General features: G+C 40.6%; 1 protein-coding gene and 2 pseudogenes across 27 annotated transcripts in view; 1 reads left to right on the forward strand and 2 right to left on the reverse strand.

The window, feature by feature from the left end:
• Window positions 1-23737, reverse strand: part of DST (dystonin) — a 505428-nt gene that overhangs the window by 399014 nt on the left and 82677 nt on the right. The window lies entirely within an intron of this gene.
• LOC108591208 (large ribosomal subunit protein uL30 pseudogene) lies at window positions 16871-17682 on the forward strand (annotated as a pseudogene). The gene has a single exon (XR_013534305.1). The product of XR_013534305.1 is annotated as a large ribosomal subunit protein uL30 pseudogene (transcript).
• On the reverse strand, window positions 21664-22579 carry LOC144582156 (small ribosomal subunit protein eS1 pseudogene; annotated as a pseudogene).

The raw sequence follows: 23737 nt of genomic DNA on the forward strand, positions 1-23737 counted from the left end.
TTTCTTTATATACACAGAGAGCAAGAGTATATAAACCATCTTGTGCACTGCCTACTTTCACACAGGAGTTGTTCTGGAGAACATAATGATCATGCCATTTATACATATTTCTTATAACATTTTATGAGCCATGATGTTCTACTTAAAAACACAAAAATAACAATACCCCTATTTCTTCTGACTTCCAATTGTCTGTAAGTAAAACCTGTTCCCTGCATTTATGAAGTAAATTCACTCATTCTTTCACAGTGCCCATCACAGGGCAGTGAGAAGCCTGTAATCCAGCTTTGCAGCCCACACCCCTCTCTTCCTTAGTCATCACATACACTTAGGATTTCTGTGAATTCCAGTCCCCTGACCTTCCTCCCCCCTTTGCAGCTGCCCTCCTGACTGTGAAATACTGCTTGGGATTTTTTTCTACTCCCTTTCTTAACTGGGGATTTCCAAGCCAGCCTAACAGCTTCCTCCAACAATAATAAAGCAAAGAATTTTTTTAAATGTACATCTGTGTCTATAAAAGAACATGATGAATTCTATCACAAAACAAGCATACCGTAGAACATACGGTTTGTTCTACGAGAACACATTCTGTTTCCTTGTGCCATCCTTCATTCTCTTCCTGAACTGGCCTTGCATTTGCGTCCACAGCACAGGAACCAGCTAGAGAACTGGCAGGTGGAGATTCCATGTACCTTTAAAAGTCTATTCAGTGAAAATCCCTGGCTACTGATGTGATGGTTAATTTTATGTGCAAACTTGGCTAGGCCATGGTACCCAGTTTTTGGTAAAAGATCAGTCTAGATGTTGTGAAGATATATTTTTTTAAATGTGATTAACATTTAAATCAGTAGACTTCAAGTAAAGCAGATTATCCTCCATATAGTGGGTGAGCCTTTTCCAATCAGTGGAGGGCCTTAAGAGCAAAGAACATGGTTTCCCAAAGAAAGAATTTTCCTCAAGACTACAATGTAGAGACCTTGCCTGAGTTTCCAGCCTGATGCCCTCAGAATTTGGACTCAAGACTGCAATATCAGCTACAGATTTTAGATCTCCCGAGCTAATTCCTTAAAGCAAACCTCTCTCTCTCTCTCTCTCTCTCTCTCTCTCTGTGTGTGTGTGTGTGTGTGTGTGTGTGTATGTGTGTGTATGTGTAACTAATATATCCTATTGATCTGTTTCTGGGGAGTCCTAACTAATACAATTGTCTTATCATATTACCGGATAAAAGACTTATCACTCACCTTTACTACATTTCAGGGAAGTAGAAACACCTGCCATAATTCACACTTTACAGTTTTATGGAAGGAAAAAGTATGCAGGACTTCTATTTACCACGCTGAGTTAAGAAGCCAGAGTACTTCACTCAGCTGCATAATTAACTAGCCATAGTACTACCCAAGAAAGTTACTTAACCTCTCTAATTTGCTGATATTCTAAACACGAATAATCAAACATACTTCACTAGACATGAGTATTAAAATGAAATGATATATGTAAATCCTGTAATATGATGCCTGCTCAACACATACTGCTTAATACATTTCCATAGCATTATAAGATAAAAAGATAAAATGAAAACTAGGTATCAAGTACTTAGAATTGTAATGATTATAGCTATATGACCAAAAATATATCATTTTGAGGACTTGAAAAAAAATATCTGCTTCCCTTCACATCACCTGCATACCGTCACCTAAATTTCTAGTAACAGATCTATTCTTTTGGTTTAAAGCTTTTTATTTCTAATCAAACTACCCGTGGAAGAAAAATACTAAGTGGCACAGTATCAGTCATTTATACTTCAGTATGAATAAGGCTACCAGAGTACACCCTACAGAAGTGTTTTGATAAAATGAAAAGGGAACACTGAAGATCCTAGAAGTAAGATAAGCTGCCTACTTCATGATTTTTCCTGAAGCCATTTCTGACAATCACAGAGACAGAAATTCAAGAAGTCAAATGAGTCTGTCCTAACAGAAACAGCCTAGCCCAATTCAGAATATCGCTCAAGAGAAATATGGCCTGGAACACTTTAATTGTGACAATCCACCTCTCTGCTTCCCTAGTGGTGTGTGTGTATGTGTGCTACCTCCGACAATAAACAATATGATGAATTCTATCACTAAAAACAAGCATACCATAGAACATATGACTGTTCCCTTGTGTCATCCTTCATTCTCTTCCTGAACTGTGTGTGTGTGTGTGTGTGTGTGTGTGTGTCGAGAGAGAGACAGAGACAGAGAATGTCTTGCTCTGTCACCCAGGCTGGAGTGTGGTGGTAAGATCCCAGCTCACTGCAGCTTTGACCTTCCAGGCTCAAGCAATTCTCCCACCTCAGCCTCCCAAGTAGCTGGGCTACAGGTGTGCCACCCACACCTGGCTAATTTTTTTATTTTTTGAAGAGACGGGAGAAGAGTGGCTGGGGGATTATCTCACTATGTTGCTCAGGCTGGTCTGGAACTCTTGGGCTCAAGCACTCCTCCCACCTCAGCCTCCCAAAGTGCTGGAATTACAGGCATGAGCCACCATGCTCAGCCTTGTTTCCCTAGATGGAAGTAAAAGCTAATCATTACCGCTCTGTTGAGTCATAGAGACAGATGGCCTTACCTTCTCACCTGCTTTCCTGACTCTCTGGGTAGAAGATAATCTTTGATGTGACCTGAGGGGAGTCCGAAGATCTGCCATCAAAAACTGCTGCCACAATGTCTGATATGCTTCTGTTAGAGCATTTCTAAGCCACTGAGAGATTTTGAGTTTTATCATCTTCTAAAACACAAGAATAACTAAATTCAACTGGATTACTGAAATGATATAATAAAAGTACATAGTAGGCATTCAATAAATTACAGCTATGTTGTTCCTTTTTTTTTTTTTTTTTTTTTTTTGAGATGGAGTCTCACTCTGTTGCCCAGCCTAGAGTGCAGAATGCAGTGGTGCAATCTCACTTACTGCAACCTCCGCCTCCCAGGTTCCAGTGATTGTCCTGCCTCCACCACCTGAGTAGCTGGGACTATAGGTGCATGCCGCCATACCTGGCTAATTTTTTTGTATTTTTAGTAGAGATGGGGTTTCACTATGTTGGCCAGGCTGGTCTTGAACTCCTAACCGCAGATGATCCGCCTGCCTCGGCCTCCCAAAGTGCTGAGATTACAGGTATGAACCACCACACCAAGTTTATTCCAAATCACATGTGGAATTGCCTGAACAATTACTGCAAAATATCATCCAACTGATCTTACTTGTCTCCTTGTCCTCAACAATCTATTCTCCAGACAGAAGCTAGATCGAGTCTTAAAAAACCTAAATCAGAGTACATCGTGCCTGTGCTCAAAACCCTTCTGTGGCTTTCTACTTCCCTCAGGGTAAAATCCAAAGCCTGCACCAGGACCTACAAGGCCTCTTGATGTGCAATTAGGTCTCTGCTCAAATGCCACCCTTTTAAAGAAAGTTCTTCCCCTAAAAGCCTTATGTAACTTTACCCTTCCCCCAATTATTCTATGCCCCTTCCCCTGCTTCACTTTCCCCCATAGCACTTATTACCATCTGACTACTTGTTAATCTGCTTGTTGTCTGTCTCCCCCATTGGAAAGTAAGTTCTTTGTTTCATTCATGCTGTGACCCTAGTACCTAGCATGGTGGAAAACCCATTGCAGGTGCTCAGAAAATATCTGTGGAATGGAAAAATGAATAGTGAAAGAATTCTGCCAAAGCACCTGTACTAACGAGCACATAGTATGTGTGTGCTCAATAAGTACCAATATCCTGCAATAAATATGAGTTTTTTCATATTTATCCTTGTTTCTTATGTATCTTACTTACCATTGCCTGCAATACTTGCCCTGAAGCTTGTTATAGAACAAGAGATCTAATGCACAACATAGTCTCACACCCCACAGTTAACCCTCCTAAGCATAAATCAGAAATGAGATTGCTCTCAGCAAGCTAACTATGGAGATAATAACAGAGAACTGAGGTTAGACCTGGCCCTGAAGCCTGGCAGAACTCTGTGCCTCCTGACCCAGCTTTACTACAGGACTTTAGATAAGCTACTTAAACTTGAGCTTTGGCTTTCTTACTGATAAAGAATACCTACCTCTCAGGGTTACTGTTAGGATTAAATGACCTAATGCCCATCGCCAAGCACAGAGCCTGACTCACAGGAAGTGCTTCAGAAATGCCCACTACTGTTAATATCGTTGATCAGCATCAGTAAAAATGCTGTTGATACGAAATGCCTGTCTTTATAACTTCCTTTCTTTTACAGTCTCATTTATGGTTATCACTGGATTTACAGGGAGCCGATAAAGTTCCAAAACAGTTTTTAAATGATTTAAAAACAGGAAATAACGATTGTCATTTGTTTATAAAAAGCAGGGCTCTCATTTCACTTCCCTAGCGTCCTGAAACGTCCACATCTCAGACTTCCTGATTCTTTTGCTTTAATAAACAGACGGGTTTGTCTGGAGTCATGGTGATTACTTGCGTTCTAGAAATAAACTTGAGAAAGCTATGTTGCCTGCTTAATACTCCCATAAATTCCAAATATTATTAAATAGCTTTTTAAAAAACATTAAATGTCTGGGTTTCCTAAACCAATTTTAAACATGGGGGTATGTCAGTTCATTTTACAAAACACGTAAGTAGAAATAATTTTTGTTTAGTTTGTAAGTATAAAAACATACATGCTTAGCTAAACATGGCCTATAAACAGGGAAACAATGCAGCATTAAAGAGAGTGTTCTTAACTATGAGGTCTTGCTTCTAATCATGGTTCTGAAAGTTTGGCATCTCAGATCACTGTTCTGGGCCTTGTTCCCTCAAAATGACAACTCAGGCTGGATGACTTTCGATACTCCTAAATTGTCCATGAATCCATCATCTCTAAAGCTTTTTTGATATCCAAATTCCATATCTTTACTGTTTCATTTTCAAACTTCTAAAGAGCCTCTTTATATAGTTACCCTGAACTAAGTTTAAATGCTAATAAGTCAGAGATATTGCATATTGATTAGCACATGTATGAAGATGGAAAACACCTTCTCCTAATAGCATAACTCACTGTCCTCTCAAAAATAAAAGCGTATTTCAGACTACAACCTTTTTTTAGAATGTCGTCAATTACCAATAACAACAAATAAAAATCAATGATAAATCAACAATAAAATAAAATAATTTGACAATAACAACTGTTATTTAATAATTTATCTGATTTTATCATAAAAATATTACATCAACATTTTCTCTACTGAGGTTTTACGTTCAACTCCAAATTATAACAAAATATTGTGAAATTAGAAGTTGATCTGGCTTAACAGAAATGACAAATATTTACTGAAATTTGAGACTTGAAATAAGTGAGTCACTACAGCACATCTCAATATGCTATGTAAACATGAATTCTACCCGCTATAGGAAATGAAGGTCCTATGTCATCTGCTTTAAGATCAAGAGATGAGAAACAATTGGCTAAATGTACTGCAGAGCCCTACGCAGAAATGAAATTATACTAGAAGTAAGGAGTAAAAGCTATGTCTTGGCAGACAATGGCTGGTGTACTTTGACAATGATGTACAGATTCTTTTTTTTAACTTTTGGTGGCTCTAGGGATGAATGCTAGAACTGTGGGATACATATGCCTCTGACTTGAGGGGACCTATTTTGAGGAGACTCCTTAGTCATAGAAAAACAAGCAAGGGTTTCTCAGATATATTGCAGACTTGACATTCTAGCAAACCTTCCTGCTGTACAGTAGCTAAAAATGCTGGATAAAAATATATATATATATATTTTTGAGACAGAGTCTCACTCTGTTGCCCAGGTTGAAGTGCAGTGGCACGATCTCAGCTCACTGCAACCTCCAAATCCCGGGTTCAAATGATTCTCCTGCCTTAGCCTCTCAAATAGCTGGGACTACAGGCGTGTACCACCGGCTACCTCTTTGTCTTTTTAGTAGAGATGAGGTTTCACCATGTTAACCAGGATGGTCTCAAACTCCTGATATCATGATCCGCCCACCTCGGCCTCCCAAAGTGCTGGGATTATAGGGATGAGCCATGCGCCTGGCCAGATAAAATATTTTTAAATGTATCAGCCAAGGGGCAGGAAAATAAGAAAAATTCTCAGAGGCTAGAGCAATAGAAAAGCAAAAACACAAATGCAGAAATGTTGGGCTGATTCCCTCTCATCTAAAGTTTCATTTGACCACCAAGCCAAAAGAGTAGACAGAAGGCGGAAGGCAAAGGACGGAAGACAACGCCAAAGGGTCTTGGTGAAAAAAAACAAAAATAAAACCAGAAACAAATGAAGCCAGGGAAAGCATGAACCAGAAAAACCAAACAAAGATACCCTGAGATTGCAAAGACATTTGCTCATGTCAAGCTTGTGGCTGGACAGAGTAGAATAAAAGACTTCATAACCACAAGCTGATTCTCCTGTGCACTTTATGGCCCAAGTTCACACAATCTATGCAGTATGAAAAACTGTGAAACTGAGATTTTATTTTTATTTTTATTTTTTTTTTGAGACAGGGTCTCGCTCTATCACCCAGGCTGAAGTGCAGTGGCATAATCTCAGCCTCGACCTCCAAGGCTCAAATGAGCCTCCCACCTCAGTCTCCCGAGTAGCTAATACTACAGGCAGGTGGCGCCACCACGCCCAGTTAATTTTTTAGATTTTTAGTAGAGAGGACATCTTGTTATGTTGCCCAGGCTAGTCTCAAACTCCTAAGCTCAAGAGATCTGCCTGCCTCGGCCTCCCAAAGTGCTGGGATTACAGGTGTGAGCCACCTGCACTCAGTGGAGATTTTTTTTTAATTTCCCTGGCAAAAATAAGAGACTATTCTCTCTGGAGAAATGTACCTTCATTTCAAGCCTCTAAAATTACTGCAGATAAAGTTCAGTCAAACATAAGCTCATAATAAAAAGTCACAAAGCAGCTGGAAGGGGTGGCTCACACCTGTAATCCCAGCACTTTGGGAAGCCGAAGCGGGCAGATCACCTGTCAGGAGTTCAAGACCAGCCTAGTCAACATGGCAAAAACCTGTCTCTACTAAAAATACAAAAATTAGCCAGGTGTGGTGGCAGATGCCTGTAATCCCAGCTACTCGAGAGGATGAGTCAGGAGAATTGCTTGAACTGGGATGTGGAGGTTGCAGTGAGCCAAGATTATGCCACTGCACTGCAGCCTAGGCAACAAGAAAGTCACAAAACATACAATGAAACAAGGCCCTACTGATGAAACTATAGAAACAACAGACAAACCTATAGGGAAAAACTTCAGGTATGTTAATTATCAGATATTACATATAAAATAAACATATTTTTTATGTTTAAATAAAGGGAAAGGAGTAGCAAAAGTAGAAGTTAGGAATAAGAGGATATCAAAAATGCCAAGCAATGAAAAATAAAATAATATAAATTAAAATTCAGTGAACAAAATATATAAAGAACCACTCGAGGAGATCCAAGATGGCTGAATAGGAACAGCTCTGGAGTGCAGCCCCCAGAGAGAAAGCAGAGGGTGAGTGATTACCACATTTTCAAACAAGTTTTTACTGCCCAAAGACCAGGAGATACCCAGGCCAAAAAGCACCACAAGTTTCCAGCACAGCTGTTTCAGCCAGCACAGCAGGTCTCTGCATAAAAACTCACAAAGATCTGGGCAGCCATTTCAACTGGTGCCTGGAATGCCAGGGAGAAAAGCCGCCCACTCAAATGAAAAAGAAGGGGCTGAAACAGGGAGCCAGGTGATCTGGCTCAGTGGGTCCCATCCCCACAAAGACCAGCAATCTGAAACACTCTGAACTGAGAATTTCACAGCAAGCGCAGCTGGACCCAGGATGGTCCAGCTTGGTACGGTAAAGGGCGTCTGCCATTACTGAGGCAGTCTGCCACTACCAAGGCAGTCCGCTGTTACTGAGGCAGTTTGCCATTATCAAGGCAGTTCTAATTGCACCTCTGTAAACAAAACCACAAGGAAGTTTACACTGCAGCTGGACAGAGCCCATGGCAGCTCAGCAACATCTCTGCTGGCAGACTGTGACTAGACTACCTCCTTGCTGGGCAGGGCATCTCTGAAAAAAGGTAGCAGCATGTCAGGAACTTATAAAGAAAGCTCCACTTTCCCAGGTCAGAGCATCTGGGAAAAGAAGTGGTTATGAGTTCTGCTGCAGCAGACTGAAATGTACCTGCACAGCAGCTCTGAACAAAACAATGGAGCTCATAGCACAGCACTTGAGCTCCTATAAGGGACAGACTATTTCCTCAAACAGCTCCCTGACCCCCCTATATCCAAAGAGACACCTCATAAAGGGGAGCTCAATCTTACATCTGGCGGTTACCCTTCTGGGCCAAAGATACCAGAAGAAGAAACTGGCAGCAACCCTTACTATTCTGCAGCCCCCACAGGTGATCCCCAGGCAAGCAGGGTCTGGAGTGGACCTCCAGCAGTCCTGCAGCAGAGGGGCCTGACTGTTGGAAGGAAAATTAAAAAACTGAAAGAAATAGCTTCAACATCAACAAAAAGAACGTCCACTCAGAGACCCCATCTGAAAGTCACCAGCTACAAAGACCACAGGTAGATAAATCCACAAAGATGGGAAGAAACCCATGCAAAAAGGATGAAAACACCCAAAACCAGAATGCCTCTCCTCCCCAAAGGGATCACAACTCCTCACCAGCAAGGGAACAAAGCTGGATGGAGAGTCTGATGAATTGATAGAAACAGGCTTCAGAAGGTGGTTAATAACAAACTTCTCTGAGCTAAAAGAACATGTTCTAATTCAATGCAAAGAAACTAAGAACCTTGAAAAAAGGTTAGATGAAATGCTAACAAGAATAAACGGCTTAGAGAAGAATATAAATGAATTGATGGAGCTGAAAAACACAGCATGAGAACTTTATGAAACATATACAAGTTTCAATAGCCAAATCGACCAAGCAGAAGAAAGAATATCAGAGATTGAAGATCAACTCAATGAAATAAAACAAGAAGGCAAGATTAGAGAAAAAAACATGAAAAAAAATGAACAAAACCTCCAAGAATATGGGATTATGTGAAAAGATGTATGTTTGATAGGCATACCTGAATGTGACAGAGAGAATCAATCCAAGCTGGAAAACACTCTTCGGGATATTATCCAGGAGAACTTCCCATCTTAGCAAGGCAAGCCAGCATTCAAGTCCAGGAAACACAGAGAACACCACAAAGATATTCCTCAAGAAGACCAACCCCAAGGCACATAATTGTCAGATTCACCATGGTTGAAATGAAAGAAAAAATGCTAAGGGCAGCCAGAGAGAAAGGCTGGGTTACCAACAAAGGGAAGGCCATCACACTCACAGCAGATCTCTCAGCAGAAACCCTACAAGCCAGAAGAGAGTTGGGGGCCAATATTCAACATCCTTAAAGAAAAGAACTTTCAACCTAGAATTTGCATATCCAGCCAAACTAAGCTTCATAAGCAAAGGAGAAATAAAATCCATTACAGATAAGCAATTGCTGAGAGATTTTTGTCAACACCAGGCCTGCCTTATAAGAGCACCTGAAAGAAGCACTAAACATGGAAAGGAACAACCAGTATCAGCCACTCCAAACATGTACAAAATGGTAAAGAGCACTGACACAATGAAGAAACTACATCAACTAACAGACAAAACAACCAGCTAGCATCAAAATGCCAGGATCAAATTCACATATAACAATATTAACCGTAAATGTAAAAGGGCTAAATGCCCCAATCAAAAGACACAGACTGGCAAATTGGATAAAAAGTCAAGACCCATCAGTGTGCTGTATTCAGGAAACCCAATTCACTTGCAAGGACAAACATAGGCTCAAAATAAAGGGATGGAGGAAGATTTACCAAGCAAATGGAGCAAAAAAAGCAGGAGTTGCAATCCTAGTCTCTGATAAAATGGACTTTAAACCAACAAAGATCAAAAGAGACAAAGAAGGGCACTACATAAAGGTAAAAGGATCAATGCAACAAGAAGAGCTAACAATCCTAAATATATATGCACCCAATACAGGAGCACCCAGATACATAAAGCAAGTTCTTAACAACCTACAAAGAGACTTAGACTCCCACACAATAATGAAATGAAGGCAGAAATAAAGATGTTCTTTGAAACCAAGAAGAACAAAGACACAACGTACCAGAATCTCTGGGACACATTTAAAGCAGTGTCTAGAGGGAAATTTATAGCAATAAATGCCCACATGAGAAGTGAGAAAAGATCTAAAATTGACACCCTATCATCAAAATTGAAAGAGCTGGAGGAGCAAGATCAAAAAAACTCAAAACCTAGCAGAAGACAAGAAATAACTAAGATCAGAGCAGAACTGAAGGAGATAGAGACACAAAAAACACTTCAAAAAATCAACAAATCCAGGAGCTGGTTTTTTGAAAAGATCAACAAAATAGACCACTAGCCAGATTAATAAAAAAGAAAAGAGAGAAGAATCAAATAGATGCAATAAAAAACGATAAAGGATATCACCGCAGATTCCACAGAAATACAAACTACCATCAGCGATTACTACAAACAACTCTAAGCACATAAACCAATAACTCTGGAAGAAATTTATAAATTCCTGGAAACTTGCACCCTCCCAACCCTAAACCAGGAAGAAGTTGAAGCCCTGAATAGACCAAGAACAAGGGCTAAAGTTGAAGCAGCAATTAATAGCCTGCCACCCAAAAAAAGTCCAGGTCCAGTTGGGTTCACAGCTGAATTCTACCAGACGTACAAACAGGAGCTGGTACCATTCCTTCTGAAACTATTCCAAACAATATAAAAAGAGGGAATCCGTCTGGGCGCAGTGGCTCAAGCCTGTAATCCCAGCACTTTGGGAGGCCAAGGTGGGTGGATCATGAGGTCAAGAGATCGAGACCATCCTGGTCAAATGGTGAAACCCCGTCTCTACTAAAAATACAAAAAATTAGCTGGGCATGGTGGCACATGCCTGTAATCCCAGCTACTCTGGAGGCTGAGGCAGGAGAATTGCCTGAACCCAGGAGGTGGAGGTTGCAGTGAGCCGAGATCATGCCATTGCACTCCAGCCTGGGTAACAAGAGTGAAACTCATCTCAAAAAACAAACAAACAAAAAAAAGAGGGAATCCTTCCCAAATCATTTTATGAGACCAACATCATCCTGATCCAAAACCCAGCAGAGACTCAACAAAAAAAGAAAACTTCAGGCCAATATCCATGATGTACACAGATGCCAAAATCTTCAATAAAATACTGGCAAACCAATTGCAACAGCAAATCAAAAAGCTTATCCATCACGATCAAGTAGGCTTCATCCTGGGGATGCAAGCCTGGTTCAACATACGCAAGTCTATAAATGTAATCCACCACATAAACAGAATCAAAAACAAAAAGCACATGATTATCTCAATAGATGGAGAGAAGGCCTTCGACAAAATTGAGCAGCCATTTATGCTAAAAACTCTTAATAAACTAGGTAGCAACAGAACATATCTCAAAATAATAAAAGCTCTTTACAACAAATCCACATCCAATATCATACTAAATGGGCAAAAACTGGAACCATTCCCTTTAAAATCTGGCACTAGACAAGGGCGCCCTCTCTCACCATTTCTATTTATTACAGTACTAGAAGTTTTAGCTAGAGCAATCAGGCAAGAACAAGAAATAAAGGGTATTCCATTAGAAAAGGAGGAAGTCAAATTGTCTCTATTTGCAGATGACATGACTATATATTTAGAAGACCCCATCATCTCAGCCCAAAATCTCCTTAAACTGATAAGCAACTTCAGCAAAGTCTCAGGATAAAAAAATTAATGTGCAGAAACCACAAGCATTCCTAAACAGACGAATGGAGAGCCAACTCAAGAGCAAACTCTCATCACATGTGCTGCAAAGAGAAAAAAATACTTAGGAATACAACTAACAAAGGATGTAAAGGACCTCTTCAAGAACTACAAACCACTGCTCAAGGAAATAGGAGAGGACACAAACAGATGGAAAAACATTCCTAATCAGTATCGTGAAAATGGCCATACTGCCCAAAGTAATTTATAGATTCAATGCTATCCCCATCAAGCTACCAATGACCTTCTTCACAGATCTGGGAAAAACCACCTTAAACTTCTTATGGAACCAAAAGAGAGCCCACATAGCCAAGACAATCCTAAGCAAAAAGAACAAAGCTGGAGGCATCACGCTACCTAAATTCAAACTACACTACCAGGCTACAGTAATCAAAACAGCATGGTACTGGTACCAAAACAGAGATATAGACCAATAGAACAGAACAGAAACCTCAGAGGAAATGCCACACATCTACAACCATCTGGTCTTTTGCAAACCTGACAAAAACAAGCAATGTGGAAAGGATTCCCTGTTTAATAAATGGTGCTAGGAAAACTGGCTAGCCATGTGCAGAGAGCAAAAACTGGACCCCTTTCTGACACCTGACATTAAAATTAACTCCAGATGGATTAAAGACTTAAACATAAGACGTAACGCCATGAAAACCCTAGAACAAAACCTAGGCAAAGCCATTCATGACATAGGCAAAGGCAAGGACTTCATGGCTAAAACACCAAAAGCGGCCGGGCGCGGTGGCTCAAGCCTGTAATCCCAGCACTTTGGGAGGCCGAGGCAGGTGGATCACGAGGTCGAGAGATCGAGACCAACCTGGTCAACATGGTGAAACCCTGTCCCTACTAAAATACAAAAAATTAGCTGGGCATGGTGGCGCGTGCCTGTAATCCCAGCTACTCGGGAGGCTGAGGCAGGAGAATTGCCTGAACCCAGGAGGCGGAGGTTGCGGTGAGCCGAGATCATGCCATTGCACTCCAGCCTGGCTAACAAGAGTGAAACTCCGTCTCAAAAAAAAAAAAAAAAAAAAAAAACACCAAAAGCATGGGCAACAAAAGCCAAAATAGACAAATGGAATCCAATTAAACTCCAGAGCTTCTGTACAGCAAAAGAAACAATCATTAGGCAACCAACAGAATGGGAAAAAATTTTTAGAATCTACTCATCTGACAAAGGGCTAATATCCAGAATCTACAAAGAACTTAAACAGATTTACAAGAAAAAAACAAACAAACCCATTCAAAAGTGGGTGAAGGATATGAACAGACACTTTACAAAAGAAGACATCTATGAGGCCAACAAACATATAAAAAGTGCTCATCATCACTGGTCATTAGAGAAATGCAAATCAAAACCACATTGAGAGATACTATCTCACGCCAATTAGAATGGCGATCATTAAAAAAATATGGAGAAAATAGATGCTGGAAAGGATGTGGGGAAATAGGAACACTTTTACACTGTTGGTGGGAGTGTAAATTAGTTCAAACATTGTAGAAGACAGTGTGGCGATTCCTCAAAGAACTAGAAACAGAAATTTCATTTGTCCAATCAATCCCATTACTGGATATACACCCAAAGGATTATAAATCATTCTATTATAAAGACACATGCACACGTAGTTCATTGCGGCACTGTTTACAATAGCAAAGACCTAGAACCAACCCAAATGCCCATGAATGATAGACTAGACAAAGAAAATGTGGCACATATATGCCAATGAATACTATACAGCCATAAAAAACAATGAGTTTGTGTCCTTTGTAGGAAACACTGATGAATCTGGAAACCAGTATTCTCAGCAAACTGACATAAGAACAGAGAATCAAACACCACATTTTCTCACTCATAGGTGAGTGTTGAACAATATAAAAAGTGAATGAAATGGACAGACATTTTGCAGAAGAGAAAACACATATGGCTAACAAACACACGAAAAGATATGAACATATGAAAAGATGTGTGGGGCTCTTTCCTCTTTCTCTAAGTGGCCTGAGGTAATCTGTGAAAATGGTTCACTATCCATTTGTCCCAGAGAACCCCACAAAATCATGCAAATCAAGAGGTTCAAATCTTCATGTTCAATTTAAGAACACTCATGAAACTCCCCAGGCTCCCAAAGGTAGGCATATATGAAAACCGTGAAGTATCTGAAAGATATCACTTTACAGAAACAGTATATAACATTTCGACCTTTCAATGGCAGAGCTGGTAGATGTGTCCAGGCCAAGCCATGGGGCTGGACACAAGTTTGGTGGCCCAAAAAGAGTGCCGAATTTTTGCTGCACATGTTTAAAAGTGCAGAGAGTAATGCTGTAAGGGTTTAGAGGTAGAGTCTCTGGTCATTGAGCATATCCAAGTGAATAAAGCACCTAAGACATGCTGCTGGACCTACAGAGCTCATGGTCGGATTAACCCATACATAAACTCTCCCTGCCACACCGAGATGATCTTTACTGAAAAGGAAGAAATTCTTCCTAAACCAGAAGAGGAGATTGCCGAGAAGAAAAAGATATCCCCAAAGAAACTGAATAAACGAAAACTTATGGCACAGGAGTAAATTTAGCATTAAAATAAATGCAATTAAAAGTAAAATAAGGCCGGGCGCGGTGGCTCAGGCCTATAATCCCAGCACTTTGGGAGCCCGAGGCAGGTGGATCACAAGGTCAAGAGATCGACACCATCCTGGTCAACAAGGTGAAACCCTGTCTCTACTAAAAATACAAAAATTAGCTGGGCATGGTGGTGCGCACCTGTAGTCCCAGCTACTCGGGAGGCTGAGGCAGGAGAATTGCTTGAACCCAGAAGGTGGAGGTTGCGGTGAGCCGAGATCGTGCCATTGCACTCCAGTCTGGGTAACAACAGCGAAACTTCGTCTCAAAAAATAAAAAAAGAGTAAAAGAAAGGGTTGGGGGTGCAGAGAGAAAAAAAAATGTTTAAATAATAAAAAAATTTAAAAAAAGAAAAAAGAAAGTAAAAGAAAGAAAAGAAAAGATGTGTGGCATCATTAACAATCAGGGTAAAGCAAATCAAGCCCACAATGAGATTAACAGATTGCATGTGTTCAACTGGAAAAAAATTTTTACACTAATATTACTATGTGTTGAAAATAACATGGCTCCTCATGCTCACTTAGACATAGCTGAGGAAAGTATAAATTGGTGCAGGCATTTTGAAAAAGAGTTTAGCATTATCTCCGAAAGTTGAACTTTCATCTATACCCTATGATCCAGCAATTCCACTAAGCATATATACAAGAAAAACTGCACATGAACAGTAAGGGGCATGTACAAGAAAACTCAGAGAGGCACTCATACAGTACAGGCCTGAAAACACATGTCCACTTACAAGAGAGCAAATGAGCAAACTGTGGTATAGTCATACAAAAGTCAAAACAAATAAACTATAGTGAACAATATAGTTAAATATTAGCAACAACACATTAAGTGATAAAAGCAAGTTTCAAATAATTACATAAAGTATGATGACTTTTTTATTAAGTTAAAAATAACTAGAATTTTAAAATTTAAACTTTTTAAGCTAGGCACAGCTTTCCATAGTGGCTGTACTAATTTACATTCCACCAGTGAGCATTCTCCTTTCCCTGAATCTCTCCCTAGCATTTATTATCTTTTTGATAATAGCCATTTTAATCAGGGTACGATAATATCCCATTATAGTTTTAATTTGCATTTCCTTGACAATTAGTGATATTGAGCATCTTTTCATATGCCTGTTGGTATTTTTATGTCTTCTTTAGGGAAATATTTATTTAGGTCTTTTGCCCATTTTTTAGTAAGATTATTTGTTATTTTGCTCTTGAGTTCTTTTTGTTCCTCATATATTCTGGTTATTAATCACTTGTCAGATGAATAGCTAGCAAATGTTTTTCTTCCCATTCCGTGGACTGTCTCTTCTCTTTGTTGATTGTTTCCTCTGAAGTTTTTTAGCTTGATGTAATCCCATTTGTCAGTCTGCTCTGGTTTCCTGTGCTTTTGAGGTCTTACTGAAGAAATCTGTCCAGACCAATGTACTGAGGCATTTCAATAGCAAGATACAAAAATCAACCTAAGGGTCCACCAATGGATGAAATGATAAAAAAATTGTGATATATATACACAATGGAATATTATTCAGCCATAAGGAAGAATGAAATTCTGTCATTTACAGCAACATAGATGGAACTGGAAGGTATTAAGTGAAGTAAGCAAAGCACAAAGCAAAAAATATTGCCTGTTCTCACTCATGTTGGAGTTAAAATAGTGGATCTCATGAAGATAGAAAATAGAAAGGTGTTTACCATAAGTTGGGACGGTTGGGCACAGTGGGGAGATGAAGAGAGATTGGTTAATGAGTACAAAAATACACTCAGAAGGAAAAAGATCCAGTGTGTGGTAGCAATATAGGACAGCTATAGTTAATACTTCATTGTATAGTTCAAACTAGCTAGACGAGAAGGTGTAGAATGTCTACCAGCACAAAGGAATGCTAAATGTTTGAGGTGATGAATATCACAGTTGTGATTTGATCATTACACACTATGCCTGTCTCAAAATACCACAGTAAGCCAGGCTCCGTGGTGCATACCTATAGTCCTACCACTTGGGAGACTGAGGTGGGAAGATCACTAGAACCTAGGAGTACAAGGTGGTAGCGTACTTTACACCTGTGAATAACCACTGCACTCTAGCCTGGGCAACACAGAGAGACCCTGTCTCTTAAAATAAACATCTTCTAAACTTGCAACTGTTGAAAAATTTTAAAAAATTTTTAAACATGTACCCCATAAATATGTACAACTATTAGTATCCATAAAAATTTAAAATAAGGTTGCATCTTGTGGGTCACACTTACAATCCCAGTAATTAGAGAGGCCAGGGTGAGAGGATCACTTGACCCCAGGAGTTCAAGTTTGCAGAGGGCCATGAGTTCACCACTGCACTCCAGCATGGGTGTCAGAGTGAGATTACGTCTCTTAAAAAAACAATTAAAAACAATTTTATCTCTTTTTCCAGCTGGAACCATGGAGGGTGTAGAAGAGAAGAAGAAGAAGGTTCCTGCTGTGCCAGAAACCCTTAAGAAAAAGCGAAGGAATTTCGCAGAGCTGAAGATCAAGCGCTTGAGAAAGAAGTTTGCCCAAAAGATGCTTCAAAAGGCAAGGCGGAAGCTTATCTATGAAAAAGAGAAGCATTATCACAAGGAATATAGGCAGATGTACAGAACTGAAATTCGAATGGCGAGGATGGCAAGGAAAGCTGGCAACTTCTATGTACCTGCAGAACCCAAACTGGCATTTGTCATCAGGATCAGAGGTATCAATGGTGTGAGCCCAAAGGTCCGAAAGGTGTTGCAGCTTCTTCGCCTTCGTCAAATCTACAATGGAACCTTTGTGAAGCTCAACAAGGCTTCAATTATCATGCTGAGGATTGTAGAGCCATATATTGCATGGGGGTACCCAAATCTGAAGTCAGTAAATGAACTAATCTACAAACGTGGTTATGGCAAGATCAAAAAGAAGCGAATTGCTTTGACAGATAACGCTCTGATTGCTTGATCTCTTGGAAAATATGGCATCATCTGCATGGAGGATCTGATTCATGAGATCTATACTGTTGGAAAACGCTTCAAAGAAGCAAATAACTTCCTGTGGCCCTTTAAATTATCTTCCCCACGGGGCGGAATGAAGAAAAAGACCACCCATTTTGTAGAAGGTGGAGATGCAGGCAACAGGGAGGATCAGATCAACAGGCTTATTAGAAGAATGAACTAAGGTGTCTTCCATGATTATTTTTCTAAGCTGGTCAGTTAATAAACAGTATCTGCTCTCAATTGAAAAAAAAAAAACAAAAAAACAATTTTATATAAATAAATAAATGAAGGTGGCACATGAGCCTATGGGGGTCACGAACCCACCGTCTTACTTTCTTTTCATCCCTCTTATCACCACCTAAAACCACTGTCAACCATAACTACATGTGTAGTGCATTTAATAGCTCATAAAACTTGTCAAAAACAGTATCTCATTTAATCCCTGCAACAATCTTACAAAGTGTACACTGCTATCATTCTAATTCTATGTAAGGGAAAATGATAGCTAAAAGAGGTAAGTGATTATTCCAGTTTAAATCCAGTTCTTCAACTCTAAATTCTACCTTCTTTCCCACATGAAAAGTTTCTATCCTTTCTAATTTCTCCACATGCATCTCAAATCATGTGATATTTAAGAGCTCTTGAAGAAATAATAAAATTAGGCCACCAAATCATCAAAAGTAGATGCCAAAACTAACACCCTTAAAAGGAGAGATTCCTCAGACTAGTGGATCCCTTTCTCAGCCACCTAAGCAAGGTCATATTACAGACCTGGTTATCTTTACTAATACCATCTTCAATCGTACACAAACACATACCTTCTGAACAACTTCTGACTGACCTTCCGTTTGGAACCTAAGCCAGAGATGTTTTCAGACACTCACAGACCAACACTTTGGGAGACCGAGGCAGGCAAATCATGAGGTAAAGAGATCGTCCTGGCCAACATGGTGAAACTCCAACTCTACTAATAAATACAAAAATTAGCTCATTGTGGTGGCAGGCGCCTGGAGTCCCAGCTACTAAGGAGGCTGAGGCAGGAGAATCGCTTCAACTATGGAGGTGGAGATTGCAGTGAGCCGAGATCCACCACTGCACTTCAGCCTAGTGACAGAACGAGAATCGTCTCAAAAAAAAAAAAGAAAAAGAAGCTTCTCATAGGATTTCTTTTACAGGTCCCATCACATAACACATATACTCAAGACCCATCACATTACACATATACTCAGACATGTTCAATAAATTTTCCATTAAATGTTTGAAAGGGCTTTTATTATTTGAAAAATATATTTTGTTAAAAGTCATTTTTGTGTAGTTTTAAATTTCACTTATGCACAATTATATAAAAGTTGAATTGCAACTGGGCAGTTGAAATTACGACTAGTCGTTTAATTAAAGATGGTTTTTAAATTTAGGTTCCAAGCTTCTTATTTTGGAATCAGTAATTTATGTTTAGGTCCCAGTGATCTCAAAAAGCCTTTGAAGAGCTCATGGACCCTAAGGACAGATAAGTGTCTAATGGACACACCATCCAGCTAGGAGCAAAGGCTACAGACTATTGGTGTCAATGGCAGAGGGCTGTCTGTGGCTACCCTTGGCTCCATCCCGAGAGCTGCTGGAATCTCAGCACAGGTGAACTCATCCACCATACCACTTCTCCCTACCATGCTTGTACACTACCCCAAATTCAAGACCTGTGGGCAACTCTCTTCTCAAAGACTATAATCCTTTTGCTACTCTGTAGCTTATCCACTGCTGCCCTCCTAGTCAACTCTTTTCTAGGTGCCCTTTGGAACCTTCATTTCATTGTCAGGAAGCTCTAACTCCTCACAAAAGTGCCATCTCCACTGCGTGTCTTACCTCAGTCATTCCACGTGTATTTGTTAAGTGCCTGCTCTCCATACCTCTGCATCGCTCCAGCAAAGGCTGCTGCTTCTCCTGCAGGTCTCATCGAAATCCTGTTCCTCTGTGAGGGGGAACCATCATCCAACGCTACTGTCTTCCTTTTCCTGAATTGTCACTGTCTGACCTCTGGCCACACCCCCTCATTTGCTGAGGACTTTGGAACCTGACTTATTGCTTCTTCTCCACTTTGAGTGTAGTCATCTGGAAGATTTCCACGTACATATGGATGAGCCAGCCAACACCTCAGCCACAAAAGTTCTCACTTCCTGAGCTCAAGAGCTCAAATAATCTTCATCTTCTCTCTCGCAGCATGCCATGGTCCCATTGTGGATGATGACATCACCTGGTACTAAACCAATTCTGAGAACTCTCATTGTAATCCAACACTGTGACTGCCAACTTCTGGCTCTCCAGCTCTCTCACTCCTCTTCAAACTAATCCAGACCTCTAATGCTCTGTTCCTGGTCAGACCATGACTGCCATTAAGATTTCCTGTCCTTCCTCCTCAAGCCTCATGATGCATCATTTCAAGCATTCTCTTGACATCAATATCCCAGCCGCCTCCTCTAGAGCTATCAATTCTACCCTCTATCTTGGATCAGCTGAAACATTCACATTAACTCCCAATTCTAAATGGCTGGAACATGCTTTGACAACACTACTCAACCAAGCAGCTTAATCCCTCAACAAATGTCCAACCATCAAACAGCAACTGGGTTCTGAGCACTATTTTTCTGTAACAACTTCTAGCTATCCCCAAATGTATCCACTTCTACCCTTACCCTCACCTGCATTCGGTCCAGGCCCAGGAAAGGCCCCTTTTCTTCTTCCTAAAATATCTCAAATGTCTCTCATCTTACAAAGACCTTTCTGAATCCTAGGACCTCCCTGGCTTACTGCCTAAATTCCTTAGTCTCTTCTTAGGCAAACTGCTTTAAAGGGTAATTTACAAATGCTCTTTACATGTCTTTATCTCCCCGTCATTTTTCCCCTTTCATTTTTAAATTGACTTGTATTTGTATCAAAGTAAAACATGCCTACTAATTAAGAAGCAAATAATGGCCAATTCACGCCGGTAATCCCAACACTTTGGGAGGTCAAGATCGGCAAATCACCTAAGGTCACAGGAGTTCAAAACCAGCCTGACCAACATGGAGAAATCCTGTCTCTACTAAAAATACAAAATTAGTCAAGGCCGGTGGCCCATGCCTGTAATCCCAGCCACTCTGGAGGCCGAGGCAGGAGAATCACTTGAACTGGGAGGCAGAAGTTGTGGTGAGCCGAGATCGCACCATTGCACTCCAGCCTGGGCAACAAGAGTGAAACTTCGTCTCAAAAAAAAAAAAAAAAAGAAGCAAATAATGCTAAAAAACTTTGGGCCTAAAAGGCTCTAACCCAGATACCTGGTTCTGATCAGACGTCACCTTATCAAAAGAATGCTCCCTGACTGCACAATGTAAACCCATCATCCCACCCCAACACTATCTTCCCCCTTACCAGAAGCATTTTTTTCATACCACTTATCACCTCCTAGCACAATATATATTTAGTTATTTGGCCAGGTGCAGTGCCTCACGCCTGTAATTCCAGCATTTTGGGGGCCAAAGTGAGTGGATCACTTGAGGTCAGGAGTTCAAGATCAGCCTGACCAACACGATGAAACCCCGTCTCTACTAAAAAAATACAAATGATTAGCTGGGCGTGATGGTAGCCACCTGCAATCCCAACTACTCAGGAGGTTGAGCCAGGAGAATCACTTGAACCTGGAAGGTGGAGGTTGCAGTGAGCCAAGATTGCACTGCTGCACTCCAGCCTGGGTGACACAGCAAGGCTCCATCTCTAAACAAATAAGTAAATAAATAAAGTTATTTGTTTTTGTTTTTATGGGATCTGTAGCAAATGCTTAATAAACATGGAATTAATGAAAATCTATTCTAATTATAACAGGATATCAAATTAGAAGTTTTTAGTCAGTTTCAACTGATATCCCACAGGCTGGGAACAACACAATGAATGCCACTATCCCCAAATCCTAAAGGAAAGTGTTGAAACAGTACAACTCAGAATATGCCCATGGACAAGTGCCAGTCTGAGAACTGTTTTTACTGGGTTGCTAGAAGATAAATACAGAAATTGGAAGTATTTAGAGACTTTTAGAATAACTTGACATTGCTTTGGAAGTACAACTGGTCAATAGACTTGTCTTGTTGAACAGACTATTTTTTTTTAACTTTTTATTTTATTTTTAAAAATAAAGATGGGCTTTCACCATGATAACCAGGCTGGTTCTGAACTCCTGACTTCAGGGGATCCACCCACCTCAGCCTCCCAAAGTGCTAGGATTACAGGCGTGAGCCACCACGCCCGGGCACAAATAAGACTTTTTATTTGCCACTATTATAAGTCTGAACTTTAAACAGATTCTTGGACTGCTGGTTCATATCCATCAGCTCATTCAACTTTAGCACCTGTCTCATCCCCAGTGGCTTTTCCAGAACTACTGCCTTCACCATGAAGCTCCATGAGTTTTCCCAATTCAAACTTGGGCTTCTTCAGCATTTTTACTTTTCTGATGAAGACATCATGGAGAGGATAAATGGATTGGCGAGCCCTTTCTATGTCTTTCCCAACGCTATCTGGAATCAATTTATTGACCACTTCTTTCAAGTCATTTGTCTGCACTTCTCGGGTCATGATTTCCATCATCTTCTTCCGGATTTGGCGGACTTGTTGGTGCTGAGCATAAGAGGTCTTCCGTATCTGATTGTTACGTTTTTTAGTAAAACCAACACAGAACAGACGAAGCAAGTAACCAACGGTAGTCTTGACATCAACATGAGCTTCAATTATTGTCTGCCATTTTTTGACCATGGAACACATTTTGTCACAGGTAAGAGCCATGCCATGAAGTTAGTCAGGCAGTTTTTGCCCTGAACATCTTCAGTAATCAGCTTGAATTTCCTAAATGCAACTTCATCATTCTGCAAATCAGCAAGACTAACTTCAAACACTCGACCCTTGAGGCCATCAGATGCAATTTTGGTTCCTTGGGTCCCAGTGACTAGCGTCTTTCCAATATTTCTTATATTGAACATAGAGGGTGCTTTCACATCATACCAATCTTTCTTAGAAAATGGATCAACCACTTTCTTCTTGGCTCCCTTTCTGCCACCTTTCATAAGGCGCTTGTTTTTGCCAACCGCCATGGTGCTGCTCAGAAAGCCAAAAGGGCAGAAGTGCAAACAGACTATTTTTCAGGTGCTGTTGAACTCACATAATACGTCACTAGCGTGATGTGAACTGAAGACCAGTCATGCAATAAAGGGCCGGGTATAGACCTGTAATGAATTGGAAGTTTAAAAAAAACAAACAAACAAACAAAACCTTTCCAATAAATGTATGAAATGCCCTGTGCTAAGCCATCTATGAGGACCATGTTAGGTGAGTGTGACACAGGTTAGAGCAACATAAGTCCATCACCACTCTATGAGAGGAAGACAAAGCCAGAAACTAGCAGGAGAGATTGTTTTGGAGAAAGCTAATGATGCCTTGAGCATTTCACCTAGAAGAGAGGTTGGTGTGCATATCCTATCCCTTAAACCAAGGCAGAGTGGTTCAACGAGATGCCTTAAAATGCAAACATGTCTCTCCTGGAGTTTAAGGAACATGTGACTAGAATATGATTCTTACCAAAAGACTCTAAAGGTGAAGACTGTGGCCAGAATAAAAGGCCTGCTTGGCATCGAGCTGCCCCTCCACGGCACATGCTTTTGGGAGGCCAGTTATGAATCCAGAGAGACAGAGGGAGCTAGTTTAAGCTCATATTCAAAGGGATCCTATCCAAGAGGAAGTTGTGGATGGATGGAAGGAGGGACCAAACAGAGAGGATGAACCGTCAGAAGCTCAGAGGGCCAAGGCAGGAATACACAGGCAAAGAAAAGACTTTTCCCAGATGAAAGGAACCACAACACATTCAGAGGACACCAGCTGCCAGGTTATAACTATATGGGCTGCACAAAACTAGGCCCTTGTCCCCTAATCCCCTCTCTCCTTGGCCAATCCTAGAGCAGTCAGAAGCAACAACGGGAGGGATAGGAGAAAATGAGGAAAGAAGAGAAAAAAATCCAACCATGCCCTTTGCCACTGCAGCCTGAATCTCCCTCAAGCTGAGAGAAGGGAAAAAATATTAACATTGAATATGAAGTTGTAATAAGTCACAAGGCCAGACTGGAGAGAAACACAGTTCCGCTCTTGTTGCCCAGGCTGTAGTGCAGTGGCGCAATCTCGGCTCGCTGCAACTTCCGCCTCTTGGGTTCATGCAATTCTCTTGTTTCAGCCTCCAGAGTAGCTGGGACTACAGACACATGCCACCACACTCAGCTAATATTTG

The sequence above is a fragment of the Callithrix jacchus genome, chromosome 4 (assembly GCF_049354715.1).
Source record: "Callithrix jacchus isolate 240 chromosome 4, calJac240_pri, whole genome shotgun sequence".
In the NCBI taxonomy this organism is placed as follows: Eukaryota; Metazoa; Chordata; class Mammalia; order Primates; family Cebidae; genus Callithrix; species Callithrix jacchus.